Consider the following 23738-nt stretch of genomic DNA (forward strand, 5'->3'; position numbering starts at 1 on the left):
ACCTCCCACAGGTCTCCCCTGAATGGAACGATTAACTTACCGCCCCCATCACTTTCGAAGATGTCACCGCTGCCATTAAAGCTCTTAGACCCCATAAAGCCTCAGGACCGGACGGATATACCGCCCTCTTCTATAAAACCTTTGCCCCCAATATCACCCGCACCTTACGCAGCTGTTTAACAAGATGGCTGAAGAGGGCGAGACTGTCGGATCCATGTCTGAAGCCATAATTACAGTTATACCTAAACCAGGGAAGGCCCCCCATGTTTGCGCCTCATATCGGCCTATCGCTCTGCTCAACCTCGATGCAAAATTATACTCCTCCATTATAGCTAAAGTAAACGATTGATCGACCTCATGCCTGATCTCATACAGCCAGACCAATCGGGATTTATTAAGGGCTGACAAACACACGATAACACCTTCCGAATCATCCACCTAATAGAGAAGGCCAACAGACCTCAAATCCCCGCTATCTTGGTGAGATTATCGCTGCGAAAGCATTCAACAGGGTTGACTGGGCATTTTTGTTTCACACACTCACAGCCTTCAGTTTTGCCCCTAAATTTCATACTATGATTCGGGCTAATTATCTTCGACCCTGTTCTAAAGTTGTAGTCAATGGAGTACATTCCCCCTCCTTCTCCCATTCCAGACGCACTTTTGTTTCACACACTCACAGCCTTCAGTTTTGCCCCTAAATTTCATACTATGATTCGGGCTAATTATCTTCGACCCTGTTCTAAAGTTGTAGTCAATGGAGTACATTCCCCCTCCTTCTCCCATTCCAGATGCACTAGACAGGGGTGTCCCCTTTCAACCCTACTCTTCGCCCTTAGCATTGAGCCTTTAGCGATGGCAATTAGAGCTAATCCTGCAATCCAGGGGACTGGGGACTCGTATAAAATTTCTCTCTTTGCGGACGATTTCCAGTTGTCACTCTCCGACCCCGCTACGTCTCTTCCACCCTTGCAGTCAAGACTCGTGAGGTTTGAAGCGATAGCCGGCTTTAAAATAAATCTGGGCAAATCGTACATTCTCAATCTCACACTCCCGGAAGCAGAATCCCGCAGGCTCCAGTCTCTTACCCCTCTACAATGGACCACTTCCTATATACAATATTTGGGAATCCAACTCACACCAAAGGTAGAGGGGCTCTATGCCGCTAATTCCCTCGTTCTTTCTCGAATTCAAACGGAGCTCACAAAATGGAAACATTTCTTCTTGTCCTGGCTAGGCCGCATACACGCTGTGAAAATGACACTCCTCCCTAAACTCATTTATTGATTCCAAGCTTTGCCCATAGAATTGGAGAGAGACTTTTTTAGGCGAGTTAAAGCTATGATCCTGCACTTCATCTGGCAAGGGGGACGCGCCTACTGCTCTTTTTCCATACTGCGTCGCTCTCGAATGCAGGGGGGAGTCAGACTTCCAGATATCCAACTATATTACTATGCTGCACAATTGAGAGTCCTGACTGAATGGTCAACATGGGAATCTGATAGACACTGGTTACATATGGATCACAGTGTGATGGGGAGGACTTTATGGGACATGGTTTGATGCCCCACAAAGGACTGACCCAAGAATACCTACATTAGCACTCCTACACGCACTACCCTGAAAGTATGGGATTCTGTTTCAGGGGACGATAGGTGGGCCTCTTTCCCATCCCCATTCACACCGCTCCATTTTAACTCTGCATTCCCACAGGATTACATGAGGGACCTTTTTAATGCTTGGAGAGAGGGAGGGTGTTTGGCCCTGACACACCTTTTTTCATAATTGTGATCCCCTCACTTTTGACAAGTGCAAGTGGGATTATGATCTAGGGCATGCAGAAAGATATCATTATAATCAGTTGATGCACTGGGCCCTCACACCCCAGGTGCGTGAGGCTGCTACTCGACCTCTCACAAAATTTGAATCCTTCCTCACTAAGGCCACTTCTATGAAAGGGGTGATTTTGTTTACATATAACTTCCTACTTACCACCACCCTCTCTCCACGACCACGATACATGTCCATGTGGGATGGAATGTTACAGCGTGGTATTTCTGACGACTAATGGGCCCATTTATGGTCTGATGTCATAAGGTTCAATCACTCCTTAGAACTCCAGTAAGCACATCTTAAGACCATGATGCACTGGTATCTTCATCCCTCCAGGCTTAGACAGATCTTTCCCAACACCTCTGACAGATGCTGGAGGGGTTGCGGGCTACTGGGGGACTTTCAACACATATGGTGGGATTGCCTGACTAAACGCCCCTTTTGGGAAGAAATACTTGCACACATTAAAAGCATGCTAAGATACCCCATCCTAACTACCATGGCAGGGGTCCTTTTGGTACTTCGCAATCCTTCCCTGGAACACCAGACCCGAGCAGATAAGACTATCATTTGGCTCTGTAAAGGGGCGGAGAAGGTCATCTTGGCGGCCGCTTGGAAGAGGAGGGAACCCCCAGCAATCTCCCTCTGGCATTCTAGATTATGGAAATTGCTTAGCTTAAAACGAATGTCCGACATCTTCAGGGATAACTACAAGAATTTTTCATTCAAATGGGGCCCATTGGTCACCTTCCTCTCCCGTGTACTGCCATCGGCTGGCTGTCCTTCCTCCGTCAGAGCCCTGCATCTTTTTCAGCTGTGAGTCACCTACCAGCGCAAGTTGAAGAACGTGTTTTGTTGTTGCCGCCACCATTGTAGGGGAGGGGGGTGGTGGCCGGGGGAGGGTTTTTCTTTTTCTCCTGTGTTTATTACTCCCCTGTTGGGAGCTGCTCTTGTATGACTTAGTACACTCTGTGTAGCATCTTCTGCTTAGGAGGCTTTGAGATCAAGCCATTGCAAAAGAAAGATGGGACACTGACTTACCTCGTTTGCATTCACGTGAAGAATACAGGGATTTACCCTACGTCCAAGGGGTGCTAGAAACTGTACCATTCATTTCCCCACTGTAATGAGAATGGGTCTGGGTCAATCTTTAACATTGTGCAACTCAATACGGCTTAAGTCCTGTTAAACTGTGTAACACCGCCTGTGTGGGGTTAAACAATGGCAATATCACACGATGTACTATGTTAAAACTTTCAATAAAAATATGTTTGACAAAAAAAATGTGGGAAACATAATTGGAGTTATGATACCTAGTTTGGGTGTGATATTGAATTACATCAAGAGTACAATATTGTCTACCATTATGGATAAGTTGTTGGTTAACACAGCTCAGTCATAGTTGCTCGTAGAAGGAGAGATGGTCTTGATAACAGCTATGGTGATACAGAACCGCCTTCCTGTAGATGTGTTATTTGCAAAAGAGGGCTGAGTCTGTCAGATGCTGACGGTCCAACAGTGCTGCACTTACATTCCTGATAAAAGTAAAGATCTGTGGAGATATTATATAAGTAACATCACTGAGATACACCATGAGAGACATGACCTTTAGGAAGAGAGAGAAAGAAGGGTGGAAAGACTGCAGGACAATCACTATGAGAATCTTAAGCGATTTGAGGAGTTCAGATAGAGGAGACTAGCTACGATATCTGTTTAGATTGGTCCACTCTACAGGGAATAACAGGGTGTGTGATGACATAAGTCATCAGAGTGGGGACTGATGTAGCAGAAATAGTATTTTATTTTTAGCGGTGCATTATAATAACACATGTAGAGTGCACCCGCATATAATCCTTTGTCATGTTAATATGAAGTGTTAAGATGTTGAAATGTAATAACGTGAAACATAATGTATTTAGGCCATTGAATAGTAATGTGAAAGTACATGTAACTAGCAGAAAACATTAACGGGAAGAATTTGTGTTGTGCAACTGACAATCCTTTATTTATTGAATGTGTTCATTAATGTGTAATTTTCTGTGTAGGTAGGAATATTAACTGAAAGTGTCATAATTTCTTATGAATTTCAGAGAAGCTTATACACCATTTGTTTAGCTGAATTTGTAGGCATGAAAGGGATTTCCCTGGAAGATCTCGCCTTAGAATTAGCAGTTTCAATTTCATGTGTGCTGTGGATTTCGTTCTTTCTCTCATTTGTGTTGCAGGTGAAAGAAGCACCCTTGTTAGCTAGAATAATGTCTTTGCTTTATTAGTCAGGCAAGGAGAGAAGGAGATACAGTGTGAGCTAAAGCCGATAAGGGAAATTATTGTGTTTTCACACCGGAGAAGGCCTGGGAATCAAGGTCAACATGTTGCAGTTCAGGAACATTGCTGTCCTGTGGAAAAGTACCTTTGAGATTGTGGCCGGAGCAGATGGCGTGGTAGGCAAGGATTCTTGGGAAGATACCTGTAATATTGAACATTGCAAGTAGAGAAAAGGCCCCATTTCTTTTCTGCCTTCAGAAAGAGAGCATCTTAGAATGAGATCTGTTGTGATAGCTTTGTGCTATTGGACCTATTGATTGCAGAGAGACTTCTTAGGAAGACTCCACATGCTGACACCTTTTTATTCCGTTTCCTGAGAATGCTTAAGTAGGGAAGTTATGTTAGTGTAGGGATAGATTGATGCCTTATATTCATCAACCCTCGACGCAGGGAAATTTGGACTCATGCTTTCTGATCCTCTACATCCTATTTCTTGAGTTAATTGTGTTGTGCATGTTGCATCAAATCAACTTTATTTGCAGGTTTGGCTTTATGCTGGTGCCTATGTGTTTATACACTCTTGTTTTGAGGTGTCTCTATGTCCAGTTATTTTTGGCTTTGTAATAAACTAACTAACCATCCTTAGTTGCCTGTGGTTTCTATGTGTCCGGAGAAATTCCAGTTGAAATGATTGGCGTTATTGACAATTTTCTCCCCCTCTACACTTACATGCTGCTGAAAAGAACCAGCCGGTTGTGATTCTAGAACAAGTCCAGAACTTATGGGCCTGGCCCTTTCAGTAGCATACAGTCTTTAAATAGACAACTGAGAGAGCAGAGCGCCATGTTACTTAAAAAAAATTGTAGGGGTGCATTATAATCGCCTGTAGTCAGCACCCGCATATTTAGAGGACATACTAATGTGCGCTTTTAGAAATGTAACAGTAGGCCGGGGATTAGTGTAGTGCAATATGTAAAAGAGTATTCATAGTGTTTGCAGATTAATGTAGAGCCTTAACAGGAGTGTGATGCTTTATATACCGTAGAAATGTTATTAAACGTGTGTATTGCTAAATTAGTAAACGTGCCATATTAAGAGTTGCGCATGTAGGAGACAATATGTGACGCTTTTACATGGAAAAGAACTTACGTTTAGAGTTGAAATGTAATGTTGTTTTTGTGATGGAATAGAGTGCATTGCTTGTAATGTAGAATCATTTAGAAATGCATTTAAACGTGTAAAGGCCTGGGACAGAGAGAAGCCAGTAGAGGCCTAACTGTGATTTCTTTACTTAGCTTTGGTTATCCTTGTGAAATAATTTCTTGCTGGGAAGGGTGCTGTTCTCAGAGAATATTGAATTGTAACTTTGAATGTGCACAAGATTGCTTTTCACGCATTTCAGTTTCAGGTGCAAGGCCACGGACCTCGTTGGGTAGAAAGATCCATTGTTTATAAGTTAGGCCGGTAGTAGTAAGGACGAGTAACTGCCAGAGGAATGTCCATCTGCAACATTTGGAGGAGAAGGTGCCTGGGATCCAAGGACACCTCAAAGGATGCTGGATGGAAGAATGCCATGCTGGAAAAATCCAAAAACCTATACCTGCCCAGAGGGGTGTGCCTTGGGGCGTGCCTACGATTTTGGGAGGTTTGTATTAGGGACAGTACCAGAGGGTGGAGAGCAAATTTTGTTAGGAGGTTGCCAGAGCATGGTGTAGGCAATCCTAGATAGCACTTGAGGGAACTTAGGGCAGAGTGGGGTGTAGGAAGGAGCATCTTCAAACAAGCTCAGTAGTTTAGGCTACTTACTTAAGAAACGTGAATGCACTTCTTAGGAAGTTTTTACGGCTGACATCTTTACTCTTGCTTGAAGGGAATAGTTAAGTAGGGATGTGACCTTAGAGCTGGTGTTAAAGGGAGAATAACCTTTTCCTTTTCTTTTTGTAAATGCAGTCCAGACTTCAAGTAGGGACAGTAATTGAATGCTTGATGTTTCTTGAATTGACGTTGCTTTTTATTCTGAGTCGTCTGAGACTCCTTCGTAGGATTATGTTTGTAGTGCCAGTTTACTTTTTGAACCTCTTGCTGAGGTGTCTGTATGTCCAATTATTTTTGTCTTTGTAATAAATTCTTAAATTTCAGTTTGTGGTCAGTGATTCTTTAATTTGGATTTGATTGCGGATTTACAAAGCTGTTTTAATTATGAATTTGGAAACCTCCCCTCTAAACTTCTTAGCAGACAAAAATGTTCAGTCCACTGGTCCGGGGATTCTGGAGAATTGATAAGGTAAAAATCTAGATAAGAATCCCAGCTCCTTCACACCCTTGATCGAAAGAAAGTTGATTTGCATAAAAGCATGGGCTTTTGCGTTGACGCCACTGAGAGAAGCTGCGTAGCCGCCCATTAGCCTGGAAATGAGATCATAGCACTTCCGCTGGAGGCGAGGTCAAATACATACACTCCTGTGAGGGCCGGGTGAGGCGAGTTACCTACATAAATATCAGCAAATGAGCACACAGACCCCTTGCCTCTTTCATATTCAGCGTGAGCGCTGCCTACAGCTGCTGCAATGAGGAAAGGACACGGTGTCACTGAAGCAAAGATCTGGCGGCTAATGTTTCCTTCCCTGGGGTACGGGAAAAAACACATCTTTAAACAAAGATGTGACTCGTTCTGTGCAGAAACATTCATGACAGGCAGGTGGAGATAAGTGGGTTAAAAATATCATGGTCCACAGAGACGCAGGACGTATATTTATTTTCTGGGCAATTCAGTGTGAAAACATGAATTATTTCATACATAACTTTCCAAAGCAGCCACATTCCACATCTAATCTTCGGGATGACTGGCCTCCTTTTAAGGGAATATTTCGAAAAAAATGTAAGCAGCGTTTACTTCTTTTTAAACACAGCTCGACAGAAGACTGCTGATCGAATAGTGCAGTATATGTGTTGTGCGTCCCAATAATTGGTATCCTGCGGCGATCGTGTAATGGAAATGGAAGAAAAATGCACCCACCATCTGTCAACGTATCTTTTTGTCTTCATACTCATGCAAAGTTTATTGTGTGGATGTTTAGCACAGAAAAATTAACTCACTAGCATTCTTCTTCGTCCTAGCATTTATTTATTCGTTTTAAGAGTTGGAAGTCACCTCTGGTCGCTTTACAGGGGTACAGACTACCAAGTGGGCCTGTAGGAGCGGCAGACAGTTGAATGGAGCCCTGGCCAACCGCTTTGGAGAACTCAGCAAACAGCGGGGGTGCTTTAACCCCTCCCATGCTGGTGACGAGCCCCAGCCGTCACGCCCGCGGTGGGCGTGTGCTGATGACGGCTGGGGTTCGTCACGGCCCCGTCCTGTTCTTTTGTTTACCGCACAGCGGTAAAATCGCGGCAGCAGCGAAAGGGTTAAGGCATCAATGTGTAAGTGGAGAAGCACGCAGGAATCCTAAGTAGAACTTCAGTTCAAGGCCGGCTTTAGGGCGGTGCGACCGGTACAGACGCACATGGCGCTCTCCTAGGTGGGGGGCGCTGTGTTTCAAAATAACTTATGGGTTTAAAAAGCAGGTGAACCTCCTTGGTGTTCCATCAGTTTTCATGCCACAATAAAATTGTCAATTTAACTCTGGTGATTAATGTTACTGCTGGTGAGCATTCAGAATTCTGTCTAGCTGCAGTTTTTGCTCATCATAAAGTAGCGCAGAGGGTTAATGTGCCTGCTGCAAAGAACGTGTGCCATGCAGATCACAAAAGTGAGTGTGAGTGAACTACGAGTAGTGCTTTAAAAAACAAGCATTTACAATGCAACGGTTTCGCCTTTGCAAAAGTTAGAGCTATTGGCATTGTAAATGACAAAAATGTTATTTATGTGTTGGTTTTGAAAACAGATAAATAAATGGCATTGTCATTTACATTGCCAATAGCTTAATCTCTTCCAAATGTGGGACCTATTGTACCCTACTGGACGAGCTCAGCAGACAGCAATTACTACCACACACATACCCAGAGCCACAGACACCCAGAGCCACACACAGAGCCAGCCACACACACCCAGAGCCACACACACACACACCCAGAGCCACACACACCCAGAGCCACACACAACCAGAGCCACACACACACACCCAGAGCCACACACACACACCCAGAGCCACACACACACACCCAGAGCCACAGACACACACCCAGAGCCACAGACACCCAGAGCCAGCCACACACACACACAGAGCCACACACACACAGAGCCACGTAGCAACACTTAAGTCTATCAGGTTTTCAGGTTTTAATGTCTTTATTTCGATGATAAAATCATAAAAGACAAAATGGAAAAGCATTCATAAACAATTCAAAGGTCACCACATTGTACAAACTTTTATTAAAATCAGTTTATGTATATTATCAAAGTCTTAAGTCTATCGATTATATTCAGGCGTTAAAGAAAAGATAACTTGGCAACAGCGATATTACTATTCCCAATTGGTGATCCATAAAGGAAGAGCTTTTCAGCAGAAAAAAGACACAAAATACATTTAATAATTTTGTCTTTTGGTGCAGTTTATTCAATCAAGCAACACAATTTCGTACACAGCTGGTGCACACGTCCAACAGACAGTTGTTTTAAAGCAAGATAAAGTGTCTGCTATCATGAGAGAATTATGATAGAAAATCTATCATAATTGAGCCCTCCACACATCATTATCGTGTAGTGTTCCAAGGTTCGTCCCTTTCTCAGCAAGTCCTTTGGCACAGGTATGTGCCATAGCAAGTAAACTTCCAAACGGTCATAGATGAAACTCAAACCCATCTCCAACTAGACACCACCACAAACATTGGCTCCACAGTGTAAAGCAACGGTCAAAGGGATGAATCTCCAGCTCTCCTTACTCAAAATACTCTATACTAAGTGCTGACCTTCTGGTGTAACTGTCAAGAGCCCTGGTCCTATCCAGCCTTAACTTATGCAACACTGAATCGGAGATCCAAAGTAAACGTTTTGGCTGGCTACAACGCCTACGTTAAGCCCCAATGAGCCTTTACCTGCCTAAGAGGGATATGGCCACATCTAGCCATAGTTAAACGCAGTCCACTGAGACCATAGTCAAGACTAGCTATAACAATCTTAAAGCCCAATGAGACACCCCCACTGTGTGTATAATTCTTTATTGTTTGATTAATTAAAATCTTACAATACTTCCATTACAAACATTTTCAGCTTATATAGTACAATACAATAAAAGGAAGGCATTTTTTTATCCTTAAAATTGAGATGATTGGACTTAAAAGAATAATAACATTTTTAAAAATTATCTATTTATTCAAGTTCAAGTTTATAATGATATCGGAACTCATTACGAGGTCCACATAAAAGACGTAAAATACATACAATAAAAGCTTAAAAATAAAATATCGACAGGTACATAGAATAAAAATACACGACAATCAAGGCATCTGAAATTACCAAATTAATACAAATCCAGGAAACAATTGAAGAATTTGTACAGTTTGAAACAAAACATTTCATTAGGAGGGTTGATCATAGCCGCACTAAAAGAAGGGGCAGACAAAATGTTCAGTTGAAGGCAGATTGGTCTTAACCATCTTCGCCTGAAAGACATCAGGGCTGGACAAACAAAAATGACATGAGACAAATCTTGATCATACATCTGACAAAAATCACAGACCGCTGAGGAGCCATGCCATCTGGATAAGAGAGATTTCAAAGGAAGCAAATCCTGTCTTACCAAAAACAGTAGGCGTCTAACGCCATGAGGAATGTTCCATTGAATATATGGTTGAGCTTTCCTCAATAGGCAGGAATCGATAACTGGGGTGATGCCCTTTTTCAAAATCCGGAGATCTCTATCCAGTCTAAACCCTAGTTCCCACGAGGAGGACTTCAAAGGGGTTTTTAACTGATAAGATGACAAAGAGAATAAAACATCTTTATCCAGTTGTAATTGACCCACAGCATATCTAAAATTTTTTACGATGAATGAATAGTCATTAAAATTTCCCAACAACTCATTTTTTATAAGATGTCTTAAGGTACTAGGCTCGCTCCTTGCCAGGCTGACAAACCAGCGTACGATTCCCGCTAGACCTTGGACCCAGCTACTACGTAAGCCGAGTTCCTGTCTTAAGACAGCAGTTGAACTAGCTATATTGACAGATACTAGGCAACGTAAAAGTTTTCCTTCCGAGGAATTTAAGAAGCTCCAATTTTTTACATCAATTAACTCTATTCCGTAGAGTAGGGAGGCAGGAACTTTTGCTCGAAATACATCCAATAATATCGAAACATGCATTCTACCTGTAGCCTTATACAAGGATACCAAACTCTTTCCCTGAATAATAGCTTTCCGGGAATTGTTGGTTATATGAGCTTTCTCACTTAAATTACTCATAACAATTTTACAAAGGAAGGAATAAGATTTCACTGTTTCCAATTTTTGACCCCCTACTACCCAAGGAAAGTTCGCATATTTAGGTTTCTTCCTACCGGACATGCACATCACTTTGCTTTTTGCAATATTTATCAACAAAAAATGGTTTCCAGCATATTCATATAGAGCCTGCAGGCGATTATTCAGGCCCTTAGGAGTCAGATCAAGAATCAAAATATCATCAGCATACATGAGGCATACAATTGGAGAGCCCCCCAGAATCGGGGCAATACCTGAACATGCTGAGAGAGCCAGAGGTAAATCAACTGTATAAAGAGAAAATAGTAGGGGAGCCAATAGGCAGCCCTGTTTTAACCCGTTGGATGTGGGAATTATTCTAGATAAACCTCTTTCACCGCCTAGCAGCACTCTGCACCAGGTGTCTGAATATAGGGCAGAAACTAATTTAATAAGAAAGGGCGGCATCCCTAAATCGATTAGCTTTCTCCACAACAATGTTCTGTCCACTTTATCGAAAGCTGTGGAGAAGTCGATGAATGCGCCATAAACATGCCCTCCACGGACTTTCACATATTTTTCCGTAATAACCTGAAGTGCAGTCAAGTTATCTAACGTTCCATGCTTTTGCCTAAAACCTGTTTGTTCAAAAGGCAAAATTTTGGACTCAATTACCCAATCGTTGATTAAGGTGAGAATACATTTTGCAAAAACCTTGCCGATGGTATCAAGCAAAGCAATTTGACGGTAATTTTGTGGTAGGTCTCTTGCCCCTTTTTTATATAAAGGGACGAGAATACTCCCTTTCCAGGATGGGGGGACTATTCCGCTATCAAAGCAAGATTTAAAAACAGGATAAAGAATTTTGCTCCATAATTCGCTCTGTTGTTTTAGCACAGAGATGGGAACCTCGTCAGGACCCATCGCACCAGAAGAGCGCATACTCTTAATAGCTAATTCAATTTCCTTTTCGGTCGGGGAAGAGTCAACGTAAGTTACATCATTTTTCAGTTGCAGATTATTATTACCGTACAGATTCTCAATATAATGAACCCAGATCTGGTCATCAATGGCAATTGGCGTAGGACTAACTCTAGTGCCGCAGCCTTTGCCAATTAATGACCAAAATGTCTTAGCTTGGCCCTTATATGAGGCTTCCCGGAGTTGAATCCACCCGGAATCCTCCTTATTTCTTTTTAAACTGGCCTTAAGCCTTGCTCTCCTTCTTTTTAGTAATGCTAATTTCTGATGGGCTTCCTGACTAAATGATAAGTATTGACCCCTTATCACTTTATTTATTTCAATATTTAATAACCGAAGCGATTGGGGGAATACTAAGGATTTTTTAAAGGAGGGGCCCTTCTTAGCTATTGAGGTCACTAATTCTAAAAACTCAGCAAAGCCTAATAGTTCCCTCCCATCCCATCGAAATAAATTCTCCACAGTAGAGATTAAAAGAGTCAGCAAACACACAAAAGAACGGTGATTCCAAAAACATTTCCCCGAACTGTTTATTCATTTAGACACCCCCACTCACATACACAAAACTTAGCACACTGGACAAGCCAGAAACCTTCCCGACATCTAGAGATAACCCCGTTGCCCATTATATGCAACAATGAATAGTTTGTTTTGGCGGGGGAATACACACATTTGTAGAAAAATAATATTGAAACATGAAAAACTGGTATTATAGGGAAGGGGTGGAAAAAAAAAAGAGGGGGAGCAAGTACTTCCGGGGTGTTCTTGAGTCAGCCTCCTTATGCACGCTTCGTATTACATGCCTAAATGGTTTTAATGAAAATGTCACTGATCGATAAGAGCTGCCCTGTGCAAGACGGATTATACATTGGAGCGTGACCAGCTAAGATATGAAATTAGCGGTGGCGGGGAACAATTGGCAACCAGATTGTATACGACTGTCTAGTAACCAGCAACGTTTGGGTATGCTCCCGGGTAGATCCCAAACCATAATACAGTGAATCCACAATTTCTATCACGAAGCCTTTTGAGAAATGCGGCTTTCAACGCTGCCTGACTTCACAACCCGGCACTACCCGATGATCTCATTATGCAGTGGTCATGCCTAGTGACCCACCCGATGAGCTCCTGTATGTCCCAGGTTGAAATGCCCACTGACCGAGCCCACCCCCGCCTGTAAACCCAGGAGCAGTGACACGCTGATGGCCAGAGATCTCAAATTAAGCGAGTGCTTCACTGCCTTTGACATACAAAGAAAAGCACTCTGTCGTAAAAACGCACAGATTTCTTTGTTCTCCGGGTCCTTACAACGCCCACGCATTGTGGGCCAGAACCGATCTGAACTGAAAACAGAGGTGGAACCGAGTACCTCCGGCAACCTACCCTCTCCAGTACAATAAAAAGCCAACTCAACATCCGATTCCCGGAGAAACAGTGAGCTAAACGCACAAAAGGACTGTCTTTGGGTGGCGTTACCGGCATACATTGCGTACTATGGCCTAAGAAGACCACCATATGGCCGTAGTCGAAGGAAAAACCCAGCCAATACATAACGTAGTACGGAATGGAGGTGATCTACGGTATACAAAACAGGGATTATAAGGAGGGGAAGGAGGTAAATGAAGATGTGAACAAACAACACATACCTCAAGGGACCAAAACCCTTTACGTGCCCACTTCAATATTCAAGGGATAGCTTCTAGATTTATGTAATTCTCATGTAACTCCCCTCTTTCGGTAAGGGATGTAACAACAAAAGCTTTCCTCAGAAAAAAGAGTGCGCTTCCAGCCTCCGTGTGCAACCCACTCGACCTGCCACATACCATGCTCATAAATAAACTGTCCAGCCCAAATTTTTCCCCTATCTCGATCTGCTCTTCTCAATAACTTACATGAGAGTGCCCTCTACACGCGACCTGCCACATACCAATCTCATAAGCAAACTATTCAGCCAGAAAGGTTCCCCTATCCCGATCGGCTCTTCTCAAAAAACGTACATGAGAATGCCCTCTACACGCAATGTAATTACAAAAACGTCATGCTCCAATGTCCAAATAGGGGGGACTGGCCCCATCTCAGAATCTCGGCAGGCATTTCTACGTACCTAACTCGGGAATTCCATTCGCTTCAGATCTACTCCTCCCACGACAATTTATAAAATTCTACATTCCAGCATTAACGTCAACGTTCTATATATTATGTGCACCTGTCCTCACGCCTGCATCCATGGCCTGAAATGCAACCTTACTGTGGTGATACGGCTTCTGCACGCCGATCTCCTATTCTTGTACAATGACTTCCTATTAGCAATGTCTCCACCTCCCTATACATCTCCGCAACATGGTGCCACCTGATTGCCAATCTATAGAAGCCATATATTACCACTACTCCACCAGGGTCCTTACCGCTATGATGGCGCTGTTGCTCCGGTCCCCATCTGTCCCTGTGCCGTTTTCACTGCCACCGGACCCTGCCACTCCCCGGTCACCAGCCCCGGAGGCGATGGATGGCGCCCGGTGCTTGCCAGCTCGCTTTGCCTTGGCAGCAGCGCTGGTGCAAGCTGTAAGTCTGTTGTCGCTCTAAGTCTAGCCGCTCGTCCGAAACTGCCTCGTAGCGGCTCTCACAAGACCTGTGATGCCGGCGGCAGAGCTCGATCCGGCGACGGAGGCGTTCTATCACCGCACTGTGCCGGGGCACTGCGAACTCCGCCATTGGAGGGTAGAAGTATCTACCCCCAGGGGGTGTACATCGAGAACCCGGGACTGGGCTTCAGAGATCCCCAGTCTCGGGTAAAAAGACCAGACAGCACTGCCGCAAATCAATATCCAAGGTAACCACCAGTACAGTTTCTTCGCTCCAAGATTGGCCACACAGAATCCCCGGTCTTGGGAAAAACTATCCAAATGCTTGATGCCACTTTGGCGGAACGGAGTCACCAATTATACCCTTAAACTCCTTCGTTCAGGATCCAGCTGGACACATCGCTCTGTACTCAAGAGGTCTCCTGGCACTGCCGCCAGTGATATGGCCCGCCTCAGTTTCTTGCTACTCCAGGCCCAGCCGTCCTGGGACAGATCCCTCTGCTCGTAGAAGGCCTTTAACAGTTCCTGGGAGAGCCTGGAAAGGATTTCCAGGGCTGGAGGACCGCAGCAAGGGATGGAACTTAGCAGAGCCCCCTGGGCTCCCAGGGCCCTGGGCTCCTCCGGTCCTCAGAGGTTACAATCCTGCGCCCAGCCTCCGCCCGCCATTGTTATCTTTCTCTCTTCGGCCATCTTGAAAATTGTTTTCGGCTCTCAGGGAGTTCAGCGAAGGGGGCTGCGTTTGACGTCACTACGCTCATAGGAAGGACGGGTAACACAGTATCCGGGATATTTACAAACCAATAGGAACTCAGAGAAGAAACCGGTGTAAACAACCTTACGTCCAAAATTACATTGACAACTTCCGTAGCGACAATCATGATTAGTTTAAAGCGTTAATGCTTGGTCGGTGGCGTATTGTATTATGTAGAGGTGGGCGAGCCACTGAAGGCTCGAGACAGTTGGTAGGCGCTGGCTTAGCTCGAAGTTCTCTTGGACCCTCGACCTTAAAACGAGCCTGGCTTTACGATGCGCACCTGTGCTCTCTTCCCCCGTAACGATTCTGGTAATTATGTAATGAAACTTCCCATAATAGCTAACCCCCCCCAATGCACCGACGAAAAACAAGGTCAATTTGAGATTCGGGGGCGTGTTTTTCGTGCTCTCCCCTTCCCATTGGCTGGAAGGTAAAATGCCAGCCAATGGGAAGAGGAGAGGGTGGGACTTAAAAAAAGACCCAGAAACGCCCCCGAATCGCGTTTTCACAGGGAAAGCGTGATTGACAGCCAATCTCTTCCAATGGCTAGCCTCCATTTATGGAGCTAGCCAATGGAAGACAGAGGCGGGACGAAGCCCCGTACTGGAGATCATAAGATTTCGCCCTGGGCGGAGCACCTGCTTCGCAGGTGCTACAGCCAGGAAGAAACCTAAAAAGTAAATGTATGTCACAGACGGGCAATGGAGAGGTGAACATGGTCTAGCAGGTAAGCAATTAGGGAACAACATTCGAAGAATGACAAAGAGTAAGTACTACTCTTTTGGTTCATCCCCTTCCACCTCACAAAATATATTAACAGAATGTAAGTTGTTAATGAATGCACTGGGCTCAACAAGCCAACGTGCTGGTGGATATTGGTGGGCGAGGATGTGGCACTAAGACCAGAGCTGCTGACTCTGGAGCTGGGGAACCAGGTTTGCGCCTTGGTGTCAGCTCAACATCCTGTGAATGTGGGCAAATCACATAAACTCCCAAGGCTAAAAAACTCAAATGAATGTATCCTAGAGTAATGTAACTGAGGCACATGTAATGCGCTCCAATCCCTTCAGGTCGAATTTGTACTATATTTAATGTGAGTATAACATAGATATATTTACTACTCTAAAAAAATACATTGAAGATAACAATCTATGAGTTACAAGGAGATAGTGACCTAGGTAATATAATAAAAGAAATGTAAGAGAAATGAAAAGGTTTAAATAACAATTCATTGAAACAACCAAAGTGAATTAGGTGGTGGTAGAAGATGTTGAGACATCTTGTACGTGTAAGAAAGGGCTCCACACTTGTAAAAACATTTCAATTTGATCTTGAATATTATATGTAATTCCTTTGTGTGAGGCAGTTTGAATCATTGATGCTAACCAGTTCTCCTGAGATGGCGGGGAAGGGGATTTCTATTGCCTTAATATGCAGATCTTAGCAGTAGCTAATGCGGTTTGAACAAGGCGACATTGCGGCTTGGAGAGGGAAGGAGATTCTCTTAAATCATGAAGCAAAATAGTTGCTGACGAAAGTGGTAAATGTAATAGGTTTTAACCATGGGACAGCTACATAAAATGCGGACTATGTCACATCCAGAGGCATTACATCTCCAACAATTAGTATGTGATAGTAGGCAAGCTTTGTGCAATTTTACAGGTGACCAATGCCAATCATGCAGAATTTTAAATAAACAAAATTTTAGGCAAGCCTCCCGGGCACCTTTATCTAAGTTTTCCAATAGAGCCACCCATTGTTCATCTGTATAGGAGAGTCCTAGACGGGATTGCCAGTTGGAACGGAGATCACGGGATAAAGGAATGGAGAATAATTGTGTAGTAAGTGTTTTAAATAGACCGGAGATAACCCTTTTATGACTCCCCCAAGTGTGAATGTAAAACACAATTGGTGAAATTTGCAGTGTGCAGGGTTTTGTGCCCAAAGCTTTAACATGAGAATTATTAAGTTGTAAATAATGATCTGCTTGTGATAAGGGAAGATTAAACTCATCTACCAATTGTGAAAAAAAATTGAGATCACCATTATGAAAAATATGATCTAATGTAAGAATGCCAGCTGATTTCCATTGAGGCCAGGAGAGAGTTTTCCCTTTAATTTGTATTCCAGAATTATTCCATAATCGAGCTTTTGCATGTAATCGTGGATTAAAGCCCAACATACAATGTGTTCTTTGCCATGTTTTACGCATTGTAGATAGAATAGGATTACAGGGGTCTAGACGGCTGGTACCTGACCCATATAGTGCTGAGAGACCTTGTTCAGTAGACAACAAAAACCTTTCAATAAATACCCATTGGGGAGTGCTAGAATTATCTTGAAGCATGTATGTGAGTTGGGAAAGTTGTAATGCAAGGGAGTAATGTTCAATCGAGGGAAGACTCAAACCTCCATTAGAGTGGTGAGCATTAAGTTTGTTGATGGCAAAATAGGGTTTCATGGAGCCCCATAGAAAAGATTTGATCTATGAGAGGCAGCGTTGGTAATGGGATTTTAAAAGGAAGCATTCCGAGGGTCTAAAGAAAGCACGGGAGAGTGACCATTTTTACTGCTTGCACTCTACCCCACAAAGATAGTCCCAACACTTTCCATTTATCGAAATCATGTTGCATTTGAATAAGCAGGGGGCTGATCATGGCTTCCATACCCTTGTTTACAAGAATACCTAAATATTTTAAACAAGAAGGTTGCCAAAGGAAGGGGTAATCTTGTATTATATATTTTGAGGTTCAATCTGATATAGGGAGCGCTTCACTTTTGCCCCAATTGATTTTATATCCAGAAAAAGAAGATACATTCTCTATAATTTGAAGCAGTGATGGTAATGATCTTGATAAGTCTGTAATGGTAAGCAAAATGCCATCTGCATAAAGATAGAGTTTAGATTCTCCCACTGGTAGAAGAATACCAACAACAGAGGTTGACTGGCGGATTGCTGCTGCCAGAGGTTCAATAGCCAGTAAGAATAAAAGAGGTGACAGGGGGCAACCCTGACGAGTTCCTCTGCGGTTTGGAAATATATCGGAGACAAAACCCCCACAGTTAACTAATGCAGTAGGTTGTTCAAATAACAATCTAACTTTATTTATAAACCAATCTCCTAATCCAAATTGTTCAAGAAATTTAAAGAGATACGCCCATTCTACTCCATCAAAGGCCTCAGCATCGAAGGAATAATGCAATGGCATTCTCCTTAAGTATTTCAGCAGCATGAAGGGTATGGGCTAATGAACGTAATGATTTCTAGAAGAGTGCCCTGGTATAAATCCCATTTGGGTATAAGGAATTAGTGAGGGAATAACTCTACGGAGATGAGAGGCAAGAATACTGGCCAAGATTTTAATGTCACAATTTAGGAGTGAAATGGGGCGGTAACTGCTACAAGGCAGTGGATCTTTCCCTGGTTTAGGCAGAACTGCTATTACAGCTTTATTAGAAAAACTACCTAGAGAAGATGCTTGCTCAGCCTCTTGAATGCAGCATGTAAACAATCTACTATGTTGTTCTCTGACCAACGATAGAATTCCGCAGGGAATCCATCTTCCCCTGGGGCTTTATGATATGGAACTTTGGCTATAGCTTGTGATATCTCTTCTTTACTAATTTCTTTATTTAAAAGGAAATGTGCTTTTAGGTTTTATATGCTGTGATAGGGAAAAACTGCTAAATTGATTTTTCATTACAGCAAGGCCTGCATTTCCCATAGGTTAGCATTGAAGCTGCCTTGTAGCACTTTACAAGTGTAACCTAATTGGGAGCAGATAGAAAATTGGAGTTTGGTGTCTCTGGACTCGCAATTTAAAAACACATCTATTAGTGAAGTTGGTTTTCAAATTTCAGGTCTGAAAATTGCATTTTTATAAAGTTGCCATTTTCTTGCTTAACCATTCTGTGCCTTTGCCTGTCCCTAGAATACACATACATCTGGGTTGGATTAAAATTGAGCTTTGTGAATCCACTCTAGAAAGTCAACACAAAGGGAGCCGAGGTGTGTCCTGCACAACCTGGTACCCCATCAACAGGCTGAGCTAGAGTGGTGGGAGATGCTGACACTTGACTCTGAATAGGGTTGTACCTATCACCTCACAAAGAGCTGCCTACCCCCTGTAGTGTGTCTGGAGTTAGGGCCTTGAGGGGCAGGTTCTTGTGCACTACAAAGACCTATCTTTAAAGTCTCACTACTTCAAAGGCTAAAACAAGAATAAGTACTGGACCTCTGACACCATATACTTAGAACACTTCTGGACTGATGACATTCTGCCTGGAAGAAGAGATGTTGTGCTGCCAGGAGGGACTGCCACTCTGTTGCCTGCTTTGCTGAGCTGGCCAGCTGCTTCTTACCTGGGAGGGAGATTACTCGAGTTTAGTCTCATCTAGCTTTCTTAATGTTCTCCAAAGGCTTAACTGAACTTGCATCTGGTGCCGAAGTCTCAGGAATATCAAATACTTCACCTGCATCCTGCAACCAGCACCTGGCCTCCATTGCTATAAATCCTGACCTGCCAAGTGGTCCCAAAGCTAGTCGTGGGTCCTTGGAGGTGAATATGGTGCAGCAACCATGAAAATCGTTGCAGAGCATCAGTTGGAACCGGTGCCGTTCTGTGAAATTGATGTATCACTGCTGCCTGCACCGAACCATTGACACCACTTGCCGGGTTGCAGCCTGAACTTCAACCCAGTCCTGACATTGCTGCAGCGCCTCCGAAGAACCGCAGCAGTGTGAATCTCAACACTGCACCACTAACGTCTGTCAGCCAGTCCCGACTCCACCACATCACTGGCCCTGAGTGACTCCCGATCGAGGCATTGCCTTGGGCCCAGCGGTTTGAATTTGACGCAGAGGAATCAATGGTCTACGTTCTCAACATCGATGCCACCTCTACGCCGCTTCATCTTCCGGAACCTAGGTCTCACACCCGCAACCGATGCATCAGCTCCTCTGTGCGACGCATCATCCCAGAGCGGCAAAAGCTTCAATGACCCTGCAAAGCCTTAAGGAACCGGCACCTCACCTGCAACTTCGACACCTCAACTCGACTGCAAGACGCTGCATCTTGGTTTCGGAAGCCATGTCTTTGATTTCCAATGGCATATCTCTGGTTTTCAACGCCCCCAAGGTACTGAAGCATGAACAGATAGCACCAGTGGGAGCTATAGACTTCTAAACACTGCATTTTTTATTTAATCTTTAAAAAATAATTTCTTGACTTTTGTATGTTGGATTTGTGTCATGTGGGTCTTGTTTTACTCAGATTAATATTGGCTTTTTTCTAAAACTGGTGTGGAGTACTTTTGTTGTTTTTTCACTGTGTTATTGTGTGTTTGCGCACAAATACTTTACACATTGCCTCATAGTTTAGCCTGAGTGCTCCGTGACAAGCTACTAGAGGGTGAGCACCGGTGACTCTACACTAGTGTGTAGTACGCTTACCCTGACTAGAGTGTGGGTCCCTACTTGGACAGGTGCATACTTCTGCCAACTACAGACCCCATTTCTAAAATGTACTAAACTAATATGCATTGCAAAGATCACAATATAAAGAAATACAGTGTTTTTCATTTTGAAGAGGTTTTATCATGGATATAACAGACTTTCTGAGTCAAGGAAAAGCAAACACCTCACCCGCTTCTCCCTAAAGCCCTGAAGGTCAGGGTTGCTGATTATGACCCTGCAGGAGACAGGAACTTCCCAAATGCAAAACCAAATGGTTTTGGAGTGACACTTAAAGATTATTAGTTTTGCATTGTTTATTTTTAAAGTGCTGTGCACAGGATATATGACCACCCACCCCAGGAACAAAACTGGCCTCCATCAGCAGTGAAACCTGCCTCAACCCTACCAGGCACCAGGAGAAAGCTCAATGACCAGTAGTGCCTGGGTTTGGACAGTTGCAACAGTGGTGGCTTCTTCGCCACCACCAGGAGTAAGTAATCAGTGGAGCATGAAAATGCATCTAGGCAGATGTCATTTTGCATAAAGAAGAGATGTTTAGGTATCATGCCTTTGATCAGGATCAGTGCTTAATCTGAGCCAGTGGTTTCTGGTGCTCGGCACCAGCACTTAATTGTCAGCATCAGCTCTAGCGACAGTCACCACATGGTGGTGCTGCCTGCCTAGTTTTCAGATTGGGTGAACAAAGCCAACACAAGGAGATGATGGACGGAGCGCTGAAACTTTTCAAACACTCATCAGCCAGGCTAGCTTGTCCGTCCATCATTTCATTGTGTTTGCTTTGTTCGCCCTAAGTTGGCAGGGTATGCCCAGATGTGAGTCCCTTGCTCACTTTGCCACTGGATTCAAGCTAGCCTGGCTGATAGAGCTGTTAGCCCGAAACCGGTCCCTGGATGCTTGTTTCCGGTCCAGGGAAGACATGGCTTGGCAGTTTGTGCTGGACTGTTCCCATGAGGCACAGGGTCAAGACCGATTTGCATATAGCTGTGTCTGAGCTGGGGTGGCGAAGTGAGCTAAAGAACGATGATGGATTCAAACCAGATCTGTGACTGGGGGAGAGTGTCTACAAAGTTTCAGTGCTCTGTCCATCATTTTCATTGAGTTTGCTCAGTACAAGATTAAGCAGCAATATCTAAGAGGATGGACATCATTCTTTTAACTTTCAATGAGCTGATACTTTCCATGCAGAATCGGAGAAACCATCAGAGTTCTGTAGGACTTGCAGTTGGCAACGATCACCATCAAACTCTCTTAGCAGAACTGGGAAATACTAGCCTCACAAATCAGCAACTGCTTAACAGTGGTAGTCCGTAACTTTGCTCTGTACGTAACACCTCACGCATGCTTGTGCTCATCTTACTCCCATAGCCTCCTTTTTTTGTACTGGGTTCACCTACTTGCCCATGGATTGGAATAATCGAACAATATAAAGTTCAAGCAAATACAATGTCCACACACCACTATGACCCAAGCCAATGAGGAGCACTCCCACGACTGATTTACGTATATCTGGTATCCACTTAAAGCGGCAGAGTGGGTGAAAAACAATCATCTGGAATATGGCCCAGGTTACTTCTGGTTCTGAAATTAATTCTATCAGTCCTTCCATCACTCTGTCGTTTTTTCCAGTCAACAAAAAAAAATAACAACAAGGATACCCATACTGACAAAAAACAGACAAAGAAGTTATGGCACGTAAAAGAAATATAGCAAAATATCAAACAAATGCAGATAAGAGAACAAATCCAAACGATTTACCCAAGCAAAGCACATGTAGTAAAGCTCTGAACTGTGGTCCAAATGCTTTGGACGATTGGTTGGTCCACAAACTACAGCAAGCATCCCTGAGCCTCTGCTGGAGATTAGGCGCCTGTTAGCAGTTCACAGACTCAAAAAACGAGAGTCTCACATACCCCTAAAGTTTGGAAAAGATAACAAATTACAAACAAGCATTGGCAATGCCGATAGGTCTGCTTTTTAAGAAACGTTGTATGGTAATGTGAAGTATTGCAAGTAAATAGTACTATATCTCTCCGCATCTGAAAGCTCTCAACTGGCTCCCATTCGAAGCACGAATCCAGTTCAAACTAGCATGCATCACTCATAAAGCAGTCCACAACAAATCCCCAGTCTATCTTGCCCAGAAACTCATTCTGTCAGGAGGGTCTCGCGCATCCAGGAGCAAAGAGGACATTCTACTGAAACCGGCACGTTTCCATAAGAAAAAAACCTATGACCGAGCATTCTCAGGGGCAGCACCGAGAATTTGGAACGCCCTCCCCCGGACATAAGAAGAATTCCATACATCTCAACATTCAAAAAGGAAGCAAAACTATTTTACATGAAGAAATTTCTTCCCTAATACCCTACTGCCGAACTTTGTAAGTGTCATGCTCCTGTGCTGCTCGAAGGCGAACTCAAGCCCTCCTTGCAATCATGAGACCTGTTCAATCATGATGTGTTTTATGGCGCCAACTACAGGAACTGTATAATCTTTTTAGTGCCGTATTATGTGGTTTATTGCTAAAATAAGCTATCTGTGTGAATACTATATATTGAACTATGCTGTTTGCAATTCTATTTGTTTCAAACCAGTAATGACTCGGAATATGTATGATTTGGATTTTTGTAAGGATCTGTAAAGCGCTCTGATACCCTGTTTTAGGGTCATGTTCGCGCTATAGAAAACACAAAAAATAAAATAAAATAAATAAATAGATATGTACTTCTGTCGAAATAGAGAACTGTAAAATAATATTGGTGGAGGTTAAATGGTCAGGTGACAGTTGCACTATCAAGCTATGCTTCAAAAGGACATGTAGGGTAATGACTGCACCCCCCTCCTATCTGTTCTGTTGCCAGAGAAAACCAACATAAACTATCTAGTTATCTAAGGCATTTTATTGGCATTCCAATGTCACATGCGTACCCCTGAAAGTTTAAGCTTAGGCAGCTGGATAAATGAACAAAAGGATCTCAGCTACGGTAAGGACAAGCACTTTTTTGCGGAAGCACACAACTTCTGCCCTATCAAAACATGTACTCCTGGTTCCCAACGTGAGGGCGAAGCCCTAGTCCCTCTATAGTGATGCTCACATAATTGACTGGTGAAAAATGTGCTGTGAAGCCAGACCATAAAAAGCAATACAGATCTCATTCTAGTCAGCACTTGTGGGAGTGTAAGCATTAGCAAACAGAAGGTGGATGAGTCAAAAGGTGTTTAATATGCATGATATGCAGCAAGAGCTCGACACTGACCATAGTGGGAAAAAGGTAAGTGCCAAATGCAATGTACAACATTCTCACACACACGCACACACACACACAACAAAAGAGTTATTATTCCATGCAAAATGGAATAAAACAACAACAAATAGCGATCTGTAAAGGATACCAAATAGCAATTTAAATTGTTCTTGATCCGCACCATTGTTAAGAGTTATTTGACCTGA

General features: G+C 43.4%; 1 protein-coding gene across 1 annotated transcript in view; it reads right to left on the bottom strand.

Moving 5' to 3' along the window:
• SLC9A9 (solute carrier family 9 member A9) overlaps positions 1-23738 on the bottom strand; it is a 3064289-nt gene that overhangs the window by 487990 nt on the left and 2552561 nt on the right. The window lies entirely within an intron of this gene.

Source organism: Lissotriton vulgaris, chromosome 11 (assembly GCF_964263255.1).
Source record: "Lissotriton vulgaris chromosome 11, aLisVul1.2, whole genome shotgun sequence".
NCBI classification, from domain to species: Eukaryota; Metazoa; Chordata; class Amphibia; order Caudata; family Salamandridae; genus Lissotriton; species Lissotriton vulgaris.